This window comes from Saccopteryx leptura, chromosome 2, assembly GCF_036850995.1.
Source record: "Saccopteryx leptura isolate mSacLep1 chromosome 2, mSacLep1_pri_phased_curated, whole genome shotgun sequence".
Lineage (NCBI taxonomy): Eukaryota > Metazoa > Chordata > Mammalia > Chiroptera > Emballonuridae > Saccopteryx > Saccopteryx leptura.
This window is the reverse complement of record NC_089504.1, coordinates 130,055,459-130,072,059: the sequence shown is the minus strand read 5'-3', so window position 1 is coordinate 130,072,059 and position 16,601 is coordinate 130,055,459. Positions and strand designations below refer to the sequence as shown.

General features: G+C 40.2%; 1 protein-coding gene, 1 long non-coding RNA gene and 1 pseudogene across 2 annotated transcripts in view; 1 reads left to right on the top strand and 2 right to left on the bottom strand.

The window, feature by feature from the left end:
* LOC136394896 (uncharacterized) overlaps positions 1 to 16,601 on the bottom strand; it is a 292,059-nt gene that overhangs the window by 133,986 nt on the left and 141,472 nt on the right. The window lies entirely within an intron of this gene.
* LOC136393880 (spermatogenesis-associated protein 31D1-like) overlaps positions 1 to 16,601 on the top strand; it is a 371,407-nt gene that overhangs the window by 267,327 nt on the left and 87,479 nt on the right. The window lies entirely within an intron of this gene.
* Positions 1,563 to 16,601, bottom strand: part of LOC136393881 (receptor-type tyrosine-protein phosphatase S-like) — a 55,141-nt pseudogene continuing 40,102 nt past the window's right edge.

The following is a 16,601-nucleotide window of genomic DNA, read 5'->3' as shown; positions in this document are numbered from 1 at the left end:
AACAGGTAAAGCAGCCCACACCTCCCTCAGGGAAAGCTTTCTATCCCTTAGGCAGGGGTCCCCAAACTACAGCCCCCAGGCCACATGCGGCCCCCTGAGGCCATTTATCCAGCCCCATCACACTTCCGGAAGGGGCACCTCTTTCATAGGTGGTCAGTGAGAGAAGCACAGGATGTCGATGCTCCTGGAGTACTGTATGTGGCGGCGCCGCAAAGCGTGGTGTCACTCCCGTACTACTTCCAGTGACGTGGGACGCATGCCTCACAGCTCCGGAAGTGCGTCATATTACTTGGAACCGGACATTGACCATCTCATTAGCCAAAAGCAGGCCCACAGTTTCCACTGAAACACTGGTCAGTTTGTTGATTTAAATTTACTTGTTCTTTATTTTAAATATTGTATTCCCGTTTTGTTTTTTTACTTTAAAATAAGATATGTACAGTGTGCATAGGGATTTGTTCATAGTTTTTTTATAGTCCGGCCCTCCAATGGTCTGAGGGACAGTGAACTGGCCTCCTGTGTAAAAAGTTTGGGGACCCCTGCCTTAGGGCAATAGGGCAGACAGCCGTCTGTGACTGAAGAAGTTATGGACAGGTATATTTTTCAGTGAGCATCAGTGAAGACGAGAGAGTGGCTTACTCATTATTTAGCAGTCAGTAATCAGAGGAGCCCACAAGTGGGTGGACCCCAAATAAGAGTGTTTGGGGGTATCTTTGCAGTGGATTGTGGGCTGCATGGGGTAGGGTCTAGGAACAGCATGGATGCTGTTTAAAAATCTTTCTTGTGGGCCATGTTAATATGTTGGGAAAGCATAACTTAACCTTGACTCTGAGGTATGTCTACTGGGAAGTAATGTTGGGGAAGTAGTTCCTGACTGTGGGTAGTTCTTCGGGCTGCGGGATTGATGACATTTTTTTTTTTCCTGAGTAAAAGTATCACTTAACTATCAGTGCAAAAAACGTTAACCAGAAAGCCACTTACAACCCTGGGTAAAAATACAGATGAATGTGAGGAAAAGATCTTTAGTGTGAGTGAGGAAGTAAGAATAAATTAAACTAGAAGAGTGACCTGGCTGGTGGAGCAAAGGTTTATGTCTCATCATGCCCTCACTGTGACCCTGTCTTGCTCCCAGCATTCTCAATCTGACCCAACCTCCACCTGCCAAGGCTGATCAGAGCACTGCTGCATGAGGCCTCACACCAAAAAGGCACGGGCTGCTGCTCGAGAACTAAAGCGGTATTTGCACTGTCATCAGGCAGGGCATCCTGTTGGGGGGAAGGGGATCTCAGTACCTCCTTACATCCATGCTTGATGGAAATATATAGAATAAGACCTTGCTCTTAGTGTGTACAGTGCACCAATCAGGATGGAGATGACACCTTTGATATCCATGGCTTTGGTGGAGCTACAGTACATCTCCCAGAATACCTGCAGCTCATGAGTGACCGGGGAGTTCTAGACTATGCACCAGGGCTGCAAATATTTGAGGGTTCACCATGGATGTCCATGGAATGCTTGTGTGTGTGTGTGTGCCAAACCTGCCCACACACCTACCCTTTACTCTAGTGGTCTGGAGGGAAGGCAACTCCACTTGCACAGACAGAAACACAAAAATGTGTATAATGAGTGTCCTCGTAGCACTTCAGGTAGCTTTTCCAGTAAGCCTTATGAATCCTGGGTGTACAGAGAGAAAAAAGAAAAAAAGGGGTCAACACAGCCCTCTCTCTTGTAGCACTTGCATCTTCTTGTCCAGGGTTATGCCATTGACCCTACAATGTTGGAAGCTTGGAGTCACAGAAAAAATACAGACTTTGTGAAAGTCCTACTAGGGACAGAAAGGTGCAATGGGGCCTCAGGCAGGGAACCTGAAGAGGTGAGCAGCCAGAGGACGGCTCTAATAACATGTGGACCAAGCAACCAATATCCAGCCTCCCAGTTCCTACATCATCTCATCTCAGGTCATTTATTTCCACTGCTGTGCAGTTACTGCCACACTGCAGAGCTTCTTACCAGGAACACCTCTGCCATCTGGAATAATACAGTCTGACCTTCCACCCTTCAGCCTCATCTGTCCTTCCAGCATAGATGCCCTGTGTTAACTTTTCAACTCCAACTCATTCATTTTTCCACTATGTCTTCCTCCCGTACCAAGGTAGACTCAATGGTCTATCAGGTAACTAACATTTAAAGAGCTTCACTATGAATGGCCCTTACCAGTCCCCTTTAATTTTTTCTCTCTGGCAAAATTTCAACTCTGGTTTTTTCCCCCAGAAATGTCTTCCTGTAAGTAATTGATCACCACTGGATTAAATCTCACAATCAACTCTGTTGGCTCGAACTATCTGGAAATCATTCATTCAACAAATAATTAATTATCCCATGCTTCCTAACATGTGAACAAATCAAATGGAGCTTGGGTACCTGTTTCCTTAGTCTGTTCTCTCTCCAAAGGTCCTCAAATCTATGTCCTACCTCACTTTCCTCTCACTGAGGCCATCTCCGCTTGCTCAACAGATGTGCTGGACCACGGTTCATAGGGGAGCTAGAAGCCATGACATGGGAACTTCTCAAAAATATACTTTCAAAAACTATCACATTTATCCTTTCCCTTTCCCTGCCTGTTATACCGAAAGAGGTTTCGTTCCCAACCTCAAAGTAATGACACTTCCTGAATCACCCTATTGACAGATAGCTAAATTCCCTTCTTGATGGACAGATGCACACTTGCTGGGTACCCCCTCCTCTCCTTATCAGGTATCCAACAACTTTTACTTTTTAAAAACTTGTGCGCCTGACCTGTGGTGGAGCAGTAAATAAAGCGTCGACCTGGAAATGCTGAGGTCGTTGGTTCGAAACCCTGGGCTTGCCTGGTCAAGGCACATATGGGAGTTGATGCTTCCAGCTCCTCCCCACCTTCTCTCTCTGTCTCTCTCTCCTCTCTAAAATGAATAAAATAAAATAAAAAAATATAAAAAAAATGAAGTGAAAAATTAAAAAAAACAAAAACTGCAACACAGAAATATTTAAACATGCACAGCAGCAGATAGAACCCTTGATCTTTTCATGTATTCTACCCAACTTTCACAGTTGTCATTTGGCATATGTAATACGTGCTATTTTACAATAAACTGAAAAAGCCCATCCAAACACCTTGCTATCCATCTCCCAGTCTTATACTATGTGCCCATGTCCCAGCTCTCATTTTTCTTTGATTTTCATCACTAATGCACCGCAGATGTAAACATTATTGAAAGGCTTTGGGAATCCGTTCTGCTCTGCCTTTTAGTTAACCCTGAGGAGTCATTTCAGTGAATTCTTCTCTCAAATCCATACAAAATGTAATCTTACAGAGTAAGCCCAGTGCACAGTATTGCTGCTCTTTAATCCCACGGTAACTACACTAACATGATAAATATGTAGAAGTACAGAGCTAGAGAGTTGGCATTGCTATATGTGTATTCAAATATTTAGAAGAAACTTTTTTCCTCTTACATGCTAAAATGACTTAAATGCACTTGCTTATCTTTTCTTTTCCAAAATGCCATTAAGAGTAAAAGATTAGATGAAAAGATAATGATCATCATTAGCATCAGAAAATATGCAAATTGAAAACAATGTGAGACAGACACACAAAAACATGGTTAGAATAAATACAGCTAAGTGTCACTGAGAATATTAAGAAAAGATTCTATAAGACTTTAAAGATCTAGATATATACTCATGATGTATTGCAAAGTGACATATTATGTTTATAAAATAATATGTACACTAAAATGCATTGTCTGCACTACAATTTTAACTGAGGTATCATTCTAATCAGTTATCGATTGGCAAAAACCATAAAAACCAGTACTGTCATTAAGGCTTGATAACTATAATTTTTCCAAGAAGCAACATACCAAGTGATATTTATTCATGCAACACTATGAATAAAAAACAAGGAAAAACTGATTAAATGAAATAAAATTATCACAAGAGAATGTACCAATGATTCCTGCCAAGGTAAAATAGGCCAGAGAAACACAGTTTGGTCCTTTGTTACAAGAAGTAAAATTTGGGGATAAAAATCTTCTGGTGATTTTCCTTTTATGGAAGAAAAGGGAAATGAGTCTTTGTTTCAGGTTTTACAATACATTTTTGAGAACAAAATATCAATTATGTATATTCACTACAAGAAGTTTATACTTACACTAAATAAACAAAACCATATTTTCAAAGTTGTTCCCACATGATTACAAATGAAAACTCATCAGCCCTGATTTTCAACTCACCTGCACTGGACTGAAATAGGTCCGTCTTGGCCAAACTGCTCTTTTGTTTTATGGATGTGGCCAATGAAGTCAATAAATCCTTCTCCAGACTTTGGTACTCCTTGCTCTGGCCAGTCAGTGAACTGGAACTGTCTCACTGTTAGGACTGACCGTCCTGCCGGGAGAAAGCCAAGGACGCCAGGAGTATTCCACCGGGGCACAGACCACACCAGCAAACATGATGGTTTTTCCAAAAAGAAAAAAACGGATAAAAAGCAGCATATTATGCTTATTTACATGCATGTTTTATCTGCTGTGAACACTGTCTCCATTCATATATCCTGACACTGCGAATTAGTTTGCTATTGTAATGCCCAGTCACAAACCTCATAAAGTAAAGAGCAGTGCAGTTCCTATATGAGTGCATGTTTTAGAGACCCAAAATTTGCCTTCAAAACCAAGGTGGAACCTATACACTATATTTCAAAAATTGCAGAATCCAGTGACTTCTTATTGAAAGGAGCATTCAGGCGTGTCATCTAGAACAGAGGGTTTGCTATTGATACAACTTTATATTTGCTGTGCTTGCTTATTTATAGCATTGTCAAATGACAGATATTGAAAATATCTAACACAAATTAGGTAGCTGCTGTTAACTTGGAGGCATACGATCTCTAGACATTGGGAGAACATACATCATGTGACTGACTATGCTGCTGAGTAGGCAGTGAGGCATCAAGTAGATCAAAGAGATTATGAGCAAATAAATGCTCTTATTCTTGAAAAGGACTCTTCCTGGCTGACCACAGGAATTAAGGCGTCAATGGGGGTTTTGATTCAGACAAATCAAAACACAAAAAGAAAATAAGATGCAAAAGGAGACTCTTTCCTATAGTGATTAGGCAACACTGCTCTGAATCATGAAGTATAAATTGTGTTAAAAGAAAATACTAAGGCCCTTCTGATTCCTTCTGGAATCCTGCAAAATAAAAAAATTTAAAAAAGCAGAAGGGCCTTCTGTTTACAGAAGCAGGAATAACAATTATGAGCATCACCTTTCTTCCCAGAATAAATAGAAATATTCCAAATTATAAACTTAGAGGGACAGGGCCCAATTGAAGAGGCCCAGCTCCCAACCTTGTATTTTGTATCACCTCTTTTCCCATTTAAATGTTTTTCTGGATACAGGTGAGCATGTACCCAAGATTCTGGGTGAGTCTACAGAGCAAGACTCAGTCTTCCTCGTTCAGTCATACTGAGGAGAGGGGCTGACTCACGATGAGACGGGCCGGCATCAGCCAGCCTGGCGGTGTCCACTAGAACAGGGCTATTTCTGACTGGCACCATTTGGGGAGGGTTATAAAATAGGAAGATCACATCAACTTTCTGAGAACTTTGTGTGCTTTGCCCCATAACTAACTGGGTTACCATGGAAGCATGATTTACTCCCCTGTTTGTGGAAAAGGTTTGAAAAGCACAGGAAGGGAAGCCAGAGCCCAGGCAATGCAGACTTGTACTCTTCCGGACATTTAGAGGATTTCATTTCTGACCACAGTTGTCTGAGAGAGGAGGTCACCAACCTGTGACTCCATTTAGAGGTCACCTGCTTAACAATACAGTATTCTGAACTGCCAACTGGCTTTCTAACCTGGGAAGTTGAGATTAGAAACACACTAGGAGCACAAATGGCAAATGTTATGGCAGCCAGGATAATTATTCAATCATAGGAAGCCTTTAAAATGAAAACATACACATGAACAAGTCTCTGCTTCGCTGTTCCTTTTGAATATTATGATCAGATGAAATCTGGGCACATGAGGAGTAGTAAAGAAGGTATCTCCTGCATTTACACAGCCTGGCTTCAACTCTTTATCATTAGAAGTGGTGGGTTGTATTTGCTTAGAATGCATGTAACATTCACATTCACTTATCTTGCTTCAAATTCTGAAAGGGAATTATTATTATTATTTTAACAAGGCATGCTTAGTTGAGCAGCTCAAAAAAGAGACCTAGGAACTTAACTGTTGCCTTGTGTACGGTCACTTTCAGAGCAGTTAAGACTTCAGATTTTCTGGCATTAATAGGTCTGTCACCTCGGCCTACCAGCCTGCTAAACAATTTCTGGTCCACTTTAGGTCAACAGCCAGGGCTCCGGCTTTGGGGATTAGCAGACAATCTCTAAACACGAGTATTGGTTAAGAAAGCAGCTTTCCAGAAAAAACAATGGATCAAGTAAATAGCTTTACACTGGAGTTTGTACTTGACCCACCCACTGTGACAGCTCCAAAAACAAAGCAGAGCTTTGGACTGACCCCTCTATCCTAAGATATATTTATAGTCACGGTTTGAGAATCGCTAAAGGCAAGGATATTAAAGTTTACACACAGAACATCTTACATCAGAGCTGAACCTTGGACTCAGCAATCTAGATAAGAAATGTAAAATGAAAATTAGCCACCCAGGTTCGTGGGTGCACAGTTCTGGTGGACAGACACATTAGCATACCAAGGAATAAACCATGCCAGCAATCAAATTAAAATGTGCAAAGCTTGTTTGATTCTTCTAAAAAATGCCATTTGCTCTGCAGTTTTAAAATCATACCAAATTAACATCCAAGCCCACATGACCTAAAGGGCTTTGCAAAACAACAACATATTTACAGCCTCAAGTAATGAAGAAGACAAGAAAGTTCCAAAGAGAATGAGTTGAGAAGGTGATTGTAAGAACAGTCAGCCAATCAGTAAATGCTTTCCAGCACACATACTCACCAAATGCAGTCCTAAAGTTGAGCTGCCAGATGTTATATTTGAAATGAAGCCAACCTGGGTTTGTGAGAACACTTGCCAGACAGAAGAAAAGTTACTTTTATATTTAAAAAAAAAATTCCTCCCAGTGGGTGGGTTCTTTTTGCTTTGGGAAGAAAGTCACTGGCAAATGTTTCTCCCAGAAGTGCATTTTAGACTACTTGTCAGCTAATAGTTAAGAGCATAAGACTGTGCCAACTTACCCTGGCATCTGTGACCTTGAATTCTCTAAGGATATACTGTGGCATGTTGTACTCAGCCATGGGATCTACAACAAAGTACTGGAATCTTGCAGATCGTTCTGCTGGCAAGTATTGATGACATTTCTCCTGAAAGGAGAGAGGGTTTATGTAAACCATACAAACGGGCAATAAAGTTTTGTCTGTCTTCTAGTTATCTCTCTCTATATTTTTTTCATTAGTAAAATTTCAAAATGCAAGCCCATTCCAACTGCATGCAAGTTATTTTTTTCTTTGAGTCTGCAAGTTTCCTGAGAATAGCAAAATCCTGTGGTTCAATTCTTGCCCATAGTATCAAGGACAGGACATGGAATATATTAGGTGCCAATACACAATCATTGGATTGAATACTTTGATAGGGTAACATCTTCATATCTATATGTTAACCAAATAATTCCATCTGTCCTTGGACGTAATACTGGCCATGTTAATTGTGCATTGCAGCACCTCAGTAGACTTGCACCATGGTGGACTGGAATGAAGAGGACCATCAAGTGTGAATGTGGAAAGAAACCTCCGAATTGATCTGGTCCAATCTCCCTTCTCAGCTGAGGAAACTGAAGCCCAGGCAGTTTTAATGACTTGGCTCAGTGTCACAGTGTCAATGACCAAATCAGAATAGTCAACTCAGTTTCCTAGTTCTTTCCCCTCCACCCCCGTGGGCCCTAAAAGCTGGGTTTTACATAAATCTCTATCATTTGATTTATACTAAAAGACAGAGATAATATCTCAAGCAAATATGGCACAATGCTTGCTTGCATATATTAAATTTAAGAGGGAAGTCCTTCTGTGTCTCTAATACTATTTTATGTATATTTTCTGAATAATCATTTTCCCCCCTACAGAGACAGAGAGTCAGAGAGAGGGATGGACAAGGACAGACAGACAGGAATGGAGAGATGAGAAGCATCCATCATTAGTTTTTTGTTGTGCATTGCAACACCTTAATTGTTCATTGATTGCCTTCTCATACGTGCCTTGATTGCGGGCCTTCAGCAGACCGAGTAACCTCTTGCTCGAGCCAGTGACGTTGGTCTTAAGCTGGTGAGCTTTTGCTCAAACCCTTGCTCAAGCTGGCGACCTTGCTCAAGCTGGTGACCTTGGGGTCTCGAACCTGCGTCTTCTGCATCCCAGTCCGACGCTCTATCCACTGCACCACCGCCTGGTAAGGCAATAATCATTTTTTAAAAGTAGATTTGAGATTACCTTTGAGTTACCTATGTAACTTTATAATACTTTATGCAATGGGAGTGGATGGTGAGCAAGTAAGAATTGGCTTCAGATATGAAACAACGTCAAATTCCCTCCTAAAGAGAAATAATGGCACGTTTGTTCATAAAACTTCAGCTTGTCCAGAATGAAAGGAAATAAAAATATGTTGACGACAGGACATAAGTCAAACAGGGTCATTTGCTTACTTATTTCTCTCTATAATTGTGTTTCACTGAAAACAAAATACTAGATCTTTCTTCAAAGCACACAAATGAAAGAACTCGATGTGGCTTTGTGAGTTAAAACCCACCCAGAGTAATGAATGGCCCCAATGTTTCTGGAGTACTCTGACTTCTCAATGGCACTGGCTCTTGAGTTATTAAAATTGAATCCTCATGTCTACATGAATTAATGTCTTAGGAGGAGACACTCACTCTGCCCATCTCGTGCAGTTTGGTGAGCATAACAACGATGGTGGAATTGTGTTCCCACAGCATCCGCCAGAAGTCCTCGGTGGTCTCTGCCAACGGCCCCTGGGTAGCAATGTAGGCTTTCTGTTGTCTCAATTACAGAGAATGGAAGTAGCATGTTAAAAATATCAGAGAACATGCAAAAGTTTGCATTTGCTATGTAAACATCAAACTTGGTAACAAAAACTAAAAATATATCATTAATACAATGGCAGTACATTTCTGTTAATATTCTATAGTCAAATAAGGACATTTAATACATTTTGGGGACTCTGCAAAAGAAATTGCTTTGTTAATATTATGATGTATGTCTATCATTTTTTAAATTTTAGTGCAATACTAATTAGCTCAATTTCATGTGTCACACAAATCATTTAAGCAATAGTTGTGCGGTGTCATTTTAAAGAAATGACTCTTACACAATCTATTAAATTTATGAAATATGGTGCAAAACAGCTTTTTTATTAACTCCTTCCATGTACAAATGGCTTCTGAAAGAGTGCAGAAAGCCAGATTAAAAACTCCATGACTGCTTCTTCTATTCAAAATTATATAAAAAAATGCTGATCTGTGCAGAAAGAGAATGCTTTGAATTGAGATAAAATTCATTCCTGCTAAGAAAATAGGACACATGTAAATATCAAGGCTTTGGATTGTGAGGGAACAAGAGTGTATACCTGTATCCATCCATAAAACTGGCATTGATGTAATCAGATCCTTCTACTCTCGGATAGGCTGCAGGCATACCCTTGTGGATTCATATGGCATAATATTAACAAGGCGATTTTTGAATTTATTACATGGAAGATGGGCAGTGATGAATCTTGAGGTGTGAGCTTTAGAGCTGGCTAGATGCTGTCGAATAGAAAAAAGGAAAAATCCAAACAAGATAAGTTAGCCTTTGGTGTGAATGCAAGGTACCCAAGATTTCCTCCTTAGATAGACAGCTTTTGTTTACTTTGAAGCAAATGACTCTTCAAACTGTATACTGCTTTTCACTTCTAACTAGTGAACTCCATATAGCCTATTGAATTTTTAAATATTATGTTCCTAGAGTATGATCTCTCAGTTTAAATTAGGGTACAAAGAGCTCAAGGTATTGTTGGGAAGCACAGAATAGAAAAGAAATAGAGGAAGCAAGTGTTGATAGTCAGATACCCGAGGACAAGGTCAAATGAATCTTGTAACTTGGCAAACTTGAAAGGTTAAGATAGTGAAGCAACTACTCAAAGATGACCCCAGAGTGACCTGCTCCTAAATGACCACATCATGTCCAATATCATACCTTAAATTCTAGCTCCATTCCTGTGACATTCTCTCCTGTCTCTATTTGTGTCAGCTTCTGAATGTAGGCATACAAGTTTCTCGCGGACACTTCAGTATTTCCACAAGTCACTGCTTCTAGCAGTGTATCGTGGATAAAGATGTACTGGTCTTCTGTTTGAACCATGTAATTCCTCTGGGCTCTCATTAAAGTTACATGGCCATAAATATCTAGAGTTTTTTCATGATTTATTCTCTCTAACATGCATCTATTACAATGAAACACCCAGTCCGGCCGACTCCCGCACTACAAGAAAAACAGAGAGAAAAGTCTACATAAATACATCAGGAAACTAACATATATAATAATAACATTATTTTCTTTATTATTTTTTTTTGTTTTTTTTTGTTTTTTTTTTTTTTTTTAATTTTTCTGAAGCTGGAAACAGGGAGAGACAGTCAGACAGACTCCCGCATGCGCCCGACCGGGATCCACCCGGCACGCCCACCATGGGGCGACGCTCTGCCCACCAGGGGGCGATGCTCTGCCCCTCCGGGGGGTCGCCATGTTGCGACCAGAGCCACTCTAGCGCCTGAGGCAGAGGCCACAGAGGCATCCCCAGCACCCGGGCCATCTTTGCTCCAATGGAGCCTTAGCTGTGGGAGGGGAAGAGAGAGACAGAGAGGAAAGCGCGGCGGAGGGGTGGAGAAGCAAATGGGCGCTTCTCCTGTGTGCCCTGGCCGGGAATCGAACCCGGGTCCTCCACACGCTAGGCCGACGCTCTACCGCTGAGCTAACCGGCCAGGGCTATTTTCTTTATTATTAACTGGGTTTTAAAACTCATTAATTCTACTCCAATGGCTATTGTGATAATTTTGGAGCACTCTAAAATCAAAAGTATTATCAAGTCACCATAACCAATGTGTAGGGAACAATATACCAAGTCAAACTAGTTTGGTTTCAGTGTGTAAAATATCAAATCTATAGTTACTATGCTTCTTGATCACATAATACAAAGTAGACATTATTTTGAAACCATTATGAAAAAACATACATTCAGGCTGTTTATAACAGGAAATATTTTTTAATAGTAAAGATCTAACTAGGCTATTATATATTGTTGTAGACCATTCTCAGTCTATTTGAGTTCAATTTAGCAAAAAAAAACTAGTAAATCACTGGACTTGAAATATTTCATATTTTAAGTCAGCACGGAATTTCTAAAACCAACCTAGTGGGAAGTACATAATTAAAATAGTAAAGTGTTGCATGCTAAAAGTAGTGCAAGGTATTCTCAGTGGGAAAAAATTCTTAATAAAAAGCTATCACTATAGAGTGTGGGTGTGTTCTAGTTTTTACTCCCTTTAATTTCAGATTTGAATATATTATGAAATTCCAGGTGAAATTCAAGTATTCCCGATGGGAAAATAAAAGCCTCACTCTGTTGGAAGAAGCTCTGAGGCATTTTTTAAACTTCATCACTTGTGGACTTATGGGTCATTTTCCAATTGGTGGAATCTGGCTCAAAGAGGAGGAGGTAGAGAGTCCGCAAAGCGAGAAGACAAGATGTGCCGTTCCAAAAAGACAGTCTAACTTACTGAACGGATCACAGGGTCAGGTTGTTGAAACACTGGAATTTACTTCAGTGTTGAAAGAAAGATATTAACAAAATAACACATTTGTGTTCTTAAATCTCAAGGTAAGCCTGTTTGTCTCTTATTTTATCAACTCTTTTAGGCTATTTATGTGTCAAGTATGCTAGAATCCAAAATTCTTGGTCATGGATATTTATCTGGCTGGGAAACATGCAATCAGCAGGTACAGGTAATATATCACCAACTTATATACCAAGCAACAGGAAGCCTCCTTCATTTGCTACATGCCACTGTCTCCTGCATTTGTATATCTCTGTGTTCATTCATTTGTCCTCCTGTCCATCTCTTCATTCAATGAATAACGAAGTACTTTGCTAAGTAACATACAGTAACTTTGCTACAGCATTACAGACTACTTAGATTCCACCTTAAATATCTCAGAGTCTATCATGAAGATACTTTACAGAACTATTTATAATACAAGAAAGAAAGGTTATATTAATTTTTTTTTTTGTGATGTGACATTTGTACCAAGACTTGAAGAAAAGAAAGGATGATGAATTTTCAATGATAGAGGGGTTTCTTAGCTTGACGCGAGACCTAAGGTTCAAGATAGTTTTTCCAGATACCAACGGCTGGGTGTCCTTCAGAAAGATATTTAACATTTTTCACATTTTCTTGCATTTCTTAAAACATGGTTATGATAATTAACCTAAAGAAAGAGGCAGTTGCTTGGTAGGTATAGACTTCAACCTCTGATGCTGACAACAAGGAACAGGCAATGTTAACTGGGGAATTATGACAATCTCTGCTGGATAATTTAAGATTAGGCTTTCAAAATCTTGCTTTAATCTATCCCCTAAAGCTGTGTTCTCTTTTCTCTCGTTATTTCCAATAAAAAATATCTAATGTTGGGGGGAACTTTGTGCTTTCCCATATACTGGTATGGTAAATAAAATGGTAGTAATGTGCTTTCCCACAACAGGGTTTGGTGCCTGGGAGGCATTCTGCAAATATGGCAGCTTCTTTTTCCCTTCCATAACTCATAACATTTGGGAACTGCCCTGAACTTAGTGCTAATGGCAAATGGCCAAACAGGGACTCAGATGCAGACTCTCTGAGATGCTGAACTTTAGCACATTTCACAATACCACCACTGCTTCACATGGCTTTCTGTCATTTGGGTTAGCAGCAACTGCCACAATGGTGACTTTCTTATGGCTCACCCAGTACCATTCCTATAGTAGTGTCTATTCCTAGTGCAGTTTCCTTGAGAAGTCTTTTTTTCTTGGTTCCTATGACACTTATTGAGGGAGTATGGGAAATATCAGAGGTTATCCCTTTGGGGTTGATGGTAGGAAGGGAGAAAATTTTATAATGATCTCAAACACAAAATAACCTGAAATATGTAGCACTAAACATTAGCCAAAAAGAAATGTGAGTCATGTAATGGTTCCTTGGATGTCATGACAGGATAGAAGTTCTATGAAGTTGCAATCCAAAATGAAAGATGAACCTTAACTCTCATCTTCAGAAATCTACCAACACCCCTTTAAACTGTCCATCAGAAAAAATATTTTCCCCTCTGATCCCTGTACTGATTGTTCTCTTGTCTCTCTAGATTTTTCCATCTGTATCTCTTTTCCTAATTTACAGACCTATTCCAGCCCTCCAAATGAAGATGATATCCCCAAAGTACTATCTTTTCTCTCATTCCTCTTCATGGTTCAGCAAAACAAAAGATTCCTAAAGAGATAGGCCTTTCTCTGAATGTAGGGAAGATCTCAATTTCAAACTCCCCTTGAATTTCTCTAGAAATAAAAAGATTCCAAGATTAATCAGTATTTTCTCTGCTCAAATCTGCTCTTCTCTCATTCTTTCAGTGACATTCAGCTCTAAAATTTAAGAATCAGCTAAGCTTGCTTTTGCCTTGTGCCCTGCACAGTAATAAATTATGAATTTCTATGCATTCAACCTCAACCATTTTATTCTACTATTCATCAGTGGTGTGTTGGAGCTGCAAAAGTCAATTCTCAGAAATTCTGCTTAAGGAAATGTATTAAAAGTTAGGGTAATACTCAAAACCTATTGTTGCTTAAATATTTTACATTTATGCTCTTCAGGTGGAAAGATATTATATAACAGGGTGCTACTGAGTAGCATTCAGTGCTGTCACATTTGACGTTGAAATCAGCCCTGGCAGGAGTACTTACACCAAGTTAATTGGCTAATACTACTCCTCTAGGGGGCAGTTCATCATTATGCTTTATCAGCACAAGCTGACTGTCCTAATTCATCCATTCCCACCATCAGGGACACACAGGAAGGTGCCCGTTATTTTGTTCTTCCAGCCACATTTGTGATAGGCTCTTTCATAAGACTCTGCAGACTATCACCCCACAAACACTTACTGAGTGCCCATGATGTGCTAAGACTTAGGGAAGTGGTAAGCAAAACAGTCAGGACCTTTCCTCAGGAATGTTACTGTTTAGTGGGGAGATTAGATACTAAATAATCATGTAAACAAAGATATAATTGTAAAGCTCAACAACTTCTGCTGTGAGGTAGGTAAATGTGCAGGGTGTTGGTACAGCACCTTTGAAGAAACATCATTTAATTATGATACCTGTTATGGACTGAGTTGTGCACTCTAAAAATTCACATTGAAGCCCTAGCCACCAATGTGACTATATTTAGAGGTAGGGCCTTTAGGCAGGTAATTAAGGATAAATGAAGTCATAAAGGTGGGGCCCTAAGCCAGTAGGACCTTTCACAAATAGGAGGATGCACCAGAGATCTGTCTCTGCGCACATGCGCAGAGGGAAGCCCATGTGAGGACATGCTAGCTGGTGGCCATCTTCAGCCAAGAGTGGTCTCCCCAGAAACCAACCCTGATGGCACCTTCAGCCTGGACTTATAGCCCCCTGAACTGTGAGAAAATACATCTTCATTGCCCAAGGCCCCTAGTGGGTGGTGTTTCGTTATGGTAGCCCTAGCAGACTACTACGATAAGGCAAGGATCACTGTGCTGAGTGAAAAGGGTCAGAAAGGAAGAGAGAATATTGCACAGAAAGGTCCCAGAATGAAAACAGCTTAGCATATTTGAATAACTAAAAGAAAGCCAGGGTGGTTGAAAGATAGTGAGGGAAAAGGGCATGTTCCATGTACTTATTTTCCATTTTAAGTACTGTTTATAACATTGGTCCCCAAACTTTTTACACAGGGAGCCAGTTCACTGTCCCTCAGACCGTTGGAGGGCCGGACTATAAAAAAAACTATGAACAAATCCCTATGCACACTGCACATACCTTATTTTAAAGTAAAAAAACAAAATGGGAACAAATACAATATTTAAAATAAAAAACAAGTAAATTTAAATCAAGAAACTGACCAGTATTTCAATGTGAACTATGGGCCTGCTTTTGGCTAATGAGATGCTCAATGTGCTCCTTTCATTGACCACCAATGAAAGAGGTGCCCCTTCCGGAAGTGCAGCGGGGGCGGATAAACAGCCTGAGGGGGCCGCATGTGGCCCGCAGGCCTTAGTTAGGGGATCCCTGGTTTATAACATTAAACAAATAACAGAATAACTATACTGAGAACAGCTATTAAAGTAACTGCATGTTTATAAATAGGCAATAAGATTACTACAAGAATCAAGACTTTTCCTCAGCTCCAGGCTAATTAAATGTATTTTAAGCTTTCCCACTTCTGGGCCTTGTGGACACAGGTCCCGCCTCCTCGTCCTCATGTCTACCTGTTGGCGTCTCCCTTTCTTGTGGACTTGTCTTGTCTGCCACATCGAAGGAGCAGGACTCTCCCCTCGGTGTATTTCTCCTTGGATCCACAGGACAATTTATACCCCTTTATTAGCAACTGCCTCACCTTTTTTTTCCCCCTGGTTATCATGTTTATACCAGTTAATATTCTCCTTGAGGGGAATCACAAGAGCTTTCTTGTCGATACTGCGTTAGATAATTTCTTAGGGTGATTGCCACGCCAGGAAAATCGAAGGTGCTCAACCTGAGTTGCAAAATTTAAAAAATGTTAAGTTTATATATTTCTTAACATATGAACGAACTCTGAAGCTCTCTCTGGAATCAATGATTTATACAGAAACATTCCCCAAAGCCCCCAGCAGGGGAGTATTTTTTGACACCTGTTTACAAAGATAAAGGGAGATCTTATAATTTTATGAGATGAAAACAAGCCATGCTTATGCTTTACTCCAGTTGCTCAGAAATAAACCCCAGGCATTACTCTTTTTTTCTTAAGAAACTGAACAATGCAAATGCAGAGCTTTGAGAAGAATGCCAGCCTCCTTTCCTTTGAATTTCCAAGTTCCCATAGCAGCACACATTTTACTTCCTTCTCCAGTTTACTCTCTTTTTCGCCCATCGTCAGGATCTGAGTGCAGTGCACCGTTCAAAATGAAGGACTGTAGTTCCAAAAGCAAATGCATTTTTCTTTGATCCTGAAAAATTCCTCTCCCCGGAGCAGCCTTAATGACGGAACCCTATTTAGTGTTGTTTGTTTTTCATCATTTCAACAGCCTTCAACCTGAAACATGGTAAGAACAGCAAAACTGATAAAGCACCCTTATTTTTATCTGTTTTCTGTCGGAGCAGTTGCCAAGCACAGAGACAGATTTTTCTAAATTACTTAAAAAAATCCAAAAGAGTGCATAACCCCATGCTTCAGGCTGAGTCCAGCACAACTCAGTACATTTACTGTGTTACAGAAAATTCCAGCAAAAGGGGAAGTGGA